We start from the raw sequence: 5,917 nt of genomic DNA, 5'->3' as shown, positions 1-5,917 counted from the left end.
GATACTGTGGTGGGTGTCTACTACAGGATGCCTGATCAGGAAAACGGTAGATGAGGCCTTCTACAGACAGCTAGAAGTAGCCTCATGTTCCCAGGCCCTGATCCTTGTGGTGGACTTTAACCAACCCGATACCTGCAGGGCATAAGCAATCCAGGAGGTTCCTGGAGAGCACTGATAACAACTTCCTAACACAAGTGAGAGGAGCCAATGAAAAGACATGCTCTGCTGGACCTCATACTTGCAAACAAAGAAGAGCTTGTCAGGGATGTGAAGGTGGAAGGCAGCCTTGGCTGCAGTGATAGTGGGGTTCAGGATCCTAAAAGCAGGGAGCAGGGCAAAAAGCAAGATCACAATCCTGGGCTTCAGGAGAGCAAACGCTGGCCTCTTCAGCGATCTGCCTGAAAGAGTCCCATAGGATAAGGCTCTGGAAGGAAGAGGGGGCCAGGCAAGCTTGTTGATATTCAAGGATCGTCTCTTCCAAGCTCAAGAACAGTCCATCCCAATGAGCAAGAAGTGAAGCAAAGATGCCAGGAGGCCTGCATGGATGAACAAGTTGCTCCTGGCAAAACTCAAACACAAAAACTAAGTATATAGAAGCGGAAAGCAGTGACAGGTAACATGGGAGGAATATAGAGACACTGCTTCAGCATGCAAAGACAGGGTTAGGAAAGCCAAAGACCAGCTGGAGCTGAATCTGGTGAGGGAATGAGGCAACAAGAAAGGCAACAGGAAGGGCTTCTGTAAGTACATAAGCAGGAAAAGGAAGACTAGGGAATATGTGGGTCCGCTGCTAAATGGGGCAGGGGCCCAGTGACACAAGACACTGTAAAGGCTGAGGTACTGAATGCTTTCTTCCCTCAGTCTTTACTAGTATGACCAGCCTTCAGAAGTCCCAGGTCCTGGCGATCAGGAGGAAAGGCTGCAACAAGAAAGGCATACCCTTGGTGGAAGAGGATCATGTTAGGGAATACTTCAGCAAACTGAACATACGTAAGTCCATTGGCCCTGATGGGATGCAGACTTACCTCATTCCCTGAGAAAGTGATTGAACAGCTAATCCTGGAAACCATTTCCAGGCTCATGAAGGGCAGGAGGGTGATCAGGAGTAGTCATCATGGATTCTCAAAAGGGAAGTCATGCTTAACCAACCTGATAACCTTCTACAATAAAGGTTATCTTACCAAGCCATCTACTGGCTCAGGTAGATGAGGGGAGAGCAGTGGGTATTGTCTACCTTGACTTCAGTAAGGCTATTGACACTGTCTCCCATAACACGCTTATAAAGAAGCTGATGACGTATGGACTGGATAAGCAGGCAGTAAGATGGATTGAAAAGCGGTTGAACGGTCAGGCCCAGAGGGTGGTGATCAGTGGCTCTTTTCAGTGGTGCCCAGTGACAGCACCAAGAGACAATGGGCCGGAAACACAGGAGTTTTCCTCTGAACATCATGAAACACTTTTTTACTGTGAGGGTGACTAAGCATTGGCACGCATTGCCCAGAGAGGTTGTGGAGTCTCTCTCCTTGGAGATATTCAAACCGCCTGGATGTGGTCCTGGGCAACCAACTCTAGGTGGCCCTGTTTGACCAGGGGGGGTTGGACTAGGTGACCTCCAGAAGTCCCTTCTAACCTCAACCATTCTGTGATTCTCTGCACTAGAGCATCAGAAATTTATCCACAGAACAGAGCTGCTTCTCTCTTCAAGTAAAGCACTCAGAGAAGCTGCCTTTGTCTCCAAGCTATGAATTATCATGTGTTTCTAGAACATATCTATTGGCAAGCATATTTACTATGCTGTAGTTAGTTAGCTTTCCATTTATTTTACTCCAGTGTTATAATACTACCAGAGAAAATGTTCTCAAATCTCAATTCTTCAGGCATCTTGAAAAACACGATCTGATTTCACTAATCTCTTAAAAGACACTGGACTCTGAAAAACCCTTTTTGCTTACTTTGTAAACGTTTCAATGCTAACACATTACATGATGTATTACTTTTACTAATCCATTAAGCAAGATCCAAGTAACCTTTCATGCAGAAGTATTGCCACTTACTTCACACTGATATCCAAATTTGGTGTAATCAGCTCTTAGATAGACCTGTTAAACTGTATTTGTTTTATATATTCACTGTTACAAAAGCACTGAATATAAGAGTAAGTTGGTAGAGTTGTACTCTTACAAGTTCGGGGAAGACTGGGAGCTATGCAGGTAAAAGAATTTTTGTCAGTGCCTGAGTAAGGAAAAGAATAGAAAACCCACTCTTGCCTGCTATGTTTGGTAGCAGCCAGCTGGCCAGCATTATTCAGGCAATGAGTACGCTCTTATGTCTGAGCCAGGCAGGGCAACATGGGAAGGAGGACCATAGGGTCCAAGAGTTATGGACCACAACCAAGAGTTGTGGTATTGCAGTGTTAGTCTGCACGCTAATATGAGGGGAGAGCTGAGGCAAATTTGGTGGGCTGAGGAGCAGACACAGGGCATAGAGACATGGAATCCAAATCTTATTAGTTTTGTTATTTAGAATAACGTGTGGTAGGAAATTTATCATAATTATCAGTTTCTAGGCCAAGCTATAGGCCAAGCTATAGTACATGTGTTTGTCACAGTTTTTGTTTTGGGCTTTTTTTTAAAAAGAAAACTCACAATTACCTGAATAGTAAGACCTAGTTTAGGACAGTTCCTATGTTAGAGAGAGAACTTGTCAGTGAAGGTGCTGACAGTACAAATTCTTTCGCAACTCTAAAGCCAGCTGAATTTGAAAGAGTCCTGATTGCTCTAATATACTTTGTTTACTTGCTATATTATATTTTTTAAAAAAAAGCTACAGATGAAGCCATGTTTCTGATGAATATATATATGCAATACTACTAGCTGCATAATAAAAACACAATTGTCATTCATACATTTTTAATAAAAATTGGTGCTAGCCCTGTCACACTGGATATTACCATTTGATTTCTCACATGGTTTTCTTAGAAATGTGGAACTGTTTGTACAATGACTATGATTGCAGCTAGGAAAAAAAAAAAAAAGAGCCAAACAAATCTCTTTGCCTAGAAGGTATATTTTTACATAATTTCTTAAACCCTCCCCTGTCTCCATCAAATACCTCTCCAACTTATGTTTTTAGTTCAGGGTAGCAGAGAGAGAGTTCTGACAACTTTAAAAAAACTCAGTGAAGGCCTCTACCCACACTGACCCAATCTGAAAACTATGCTGCTTTTTCAGTGCTCTCTGAATGCAGATACCTGCTAACAGGACATTTAATTAGACCTCAAACTACTCTGCTACTGTGCCCTAGTAGTTAGCCAGAATTCAAGAGCAGATAGGACTGCTTTAATTAGACAGAAACTGAGACAAACGTATTCTTTGTGCAATGCTTATTTAGAAATATCTTATTCACAGTACTGTTTCCAGAACAACAGGAAACTTATTCTAAGACAAGTTCCAAGTGAGCCTGGGTTTAAGAAGCTCTGTCTCTGTTTCCTTTCAGTGTTGTGTTGCAACTCTTTACGCTGACTCTCTCTAGTCCCATTGCAAGCAGCCAATATTGCAATCACAGAAATTATGATCACGCAGACCTCTTGCAGATATGGTTCAGGATTAAGCAATCCCTCTCTCCACCTTCCCCTCTTCCCACACCTACGCATCGCAATCACTTGTCACACTGAAGGGTAAACTAAGCTGCAGCATAGATCAAGCTTAATAACAATCAGCCTAACAATAAAGAAGGGATTTGAATGAGGCAATTGGTCCAATCTATCACCTGGTTACACAAACACTTGTTCTGGTGTGAAGAGCAGAGGTTAATGGGGCAAATGAGTGAATGACTAAGAACGGGAATGCACAGTGCTTAGGCTGGCATGGCCACATAAAGATGCTAGTCAAACTGTGCCCTAAAGTTGTAATACAGAAAATACTTGTTAACCCACCACTGTTAGCTCTGACCTGCTATGAGGTTGATTATTTTGGGTGGCCACCATCATGTAAACAGCTATTTTTGCCAAGCAAAAAGACTTGATTGGACCTTATCTAAAGCCTCCAGCGCTTTAAATGAGTCTGTGCTTGTCTTTTGATTTAAGCCCTGCGTGCTGACACTCCATTATTGCCTTTCCATACAGAACCACCTTTCATGCACACTATACTGTAGAAGCTGTTAGCTCTCTTCCAAGAAACATAATAATCATGGAAGTATGAATTTTCTTGTAAACTCTGCAACCATGTGCAGCAATCCATAGTGTGGGTCTCTGGATTGCAAATGCTGGTATTTCTGTGATTTTTTTTTTTCTTCACCTGGAAACTAAGTGGAAGAAACAGATTGCTGCAGGGCTACATCCAACGAGTAAAGAAAGAATTATGCCCTTGAGTCTGCAGAAGTGTATTCAGGAAAATGCAGTGGTCAAGATTCTGTCTGAGGAATAGGCTAAGCAATGTCACTAGCCCTGATATTTCAGCTTTCTCCAGATACATTCTGGTATGCAAGTAGGTTCAAACTGTCTTGCTTAAATCAGTGTGGGATACTTTTACCAGCAATTACTGTATTGAACCACTGTGAACTCCAATTTTCATCTCAAAGTTCTAACTTAGAGGGAATTGCCTTGATTTAGCTAAGCTTGACCTATGAAATCATATATGACTCAGCCTGTCTCCCTTGTAAAGTGCTCAGAGACTATGATATGTGATACTAATAAACAGAGAGCCTATTTCTGTGTGAATTAATTTACTATGCTCACTGAGGCTGGTTTGTATCACATATTTAAGTTTGAACTGCAGCATTTTCTTGAAAGAGAGAAATAATATCTAAAATCTGAAACGTGAAATTGTTTTAACTGAGTTTCAGTCCAGTTCCTAAGATATAGATGTGCACATTATATTAATACCCAGTGCTGAGATCTTTTAACTGACTGCATTAGCAAATAATTGCAGGGGCATATATATGGATTAGACATTACAACTTTTGCACATAAATGTGTAATTAATGCATACAAATCCATCGTTAGATGGATTGGAAAGATTGCTTTGAATAGGAGAGTGACAAATAAAAATCTAAAAATTTAGAATACTGTTACTTCTTGACTGTTCAGAAGTTTCACAGTATAATAGAACTTGACTTTGACGCAGGGTATTCTGTCACATACTTGAAAACACATTTCTAGAAAGAACCCACAATAGTCTGGTATTTTGAGCAGGGTCCTTTTTCTCAGTAAGTTGTTCTTGTTCATAAGATCGATAAAATCTAAGCGATCAAAATGGAGTTCTTCTCTGGATTCAGTGCAGGTTTTACCAGAGGAAAGAGTAGTAGGAGTTGCTGATTTTGCTTTACATCCCTTGCATATTGGTATTGTGCTAACATTGGCGTACTGTCAGGTGTTCTCCTTTTCTTCCATGGAGTTCCATCATTTTCCTTCTGTTCTGTTCCTCTTTTAAAAATAATTTCATTTTTCTGCCCAGCCCTTCAAATGATCGTCCTAGCTCTCTCACTTACAACATACAAAGAATTTGATGGCCAGTTTTTTAAAATTTAACGTAGATTTAATGATGGTCACAGAAGATAACAATGTATGAAATAAAGCCAGCACAGTATTACAATAACTTTTTAAGAGAAGAAATTGATCAGTATTTTCCAGAAAGAATTTAGCTTTTTGCAGTATCAGGATGTATTGGGTCTGGCTGAGATGGAGTTAATTTTTCCCATAGCAGCCCTCATAGTGCTGTGCTTTGTATTGGTAGCAGAAAGGTGTTGATAACACATCAGTGTTTTGGCTACTGCTGAGCAGTGCCTGCACAGCATCAAGGCTGTCTCTCCAACATTCGCCCTTCACCAGTAGGCTGGGAGTGGGCAAGATCTTGGGAGGGGCCATAGCCAGGACAGCTGACCCAAACTGACCAAAGGGATATTCCATACCATAGGACAT

The sequence above is a fragment of the Pelecanus crispus genome, chromosome 4 (genome assembly GCF_030463565.1).
Source record: "Pelecanus crispus isolate bPelCri1 chromosome 4, bPelCri1.pri, whole genome shotgun sequence".
Lineage (NCBI taxonomy): Eukaryota > Metazoa > Chordata > Aves > Pelecaniformes > Pelecanidae > Pelecanus > Pelecanus crispus.
This window is presented reverse-complemented; position numbering follows the sequence as displayed.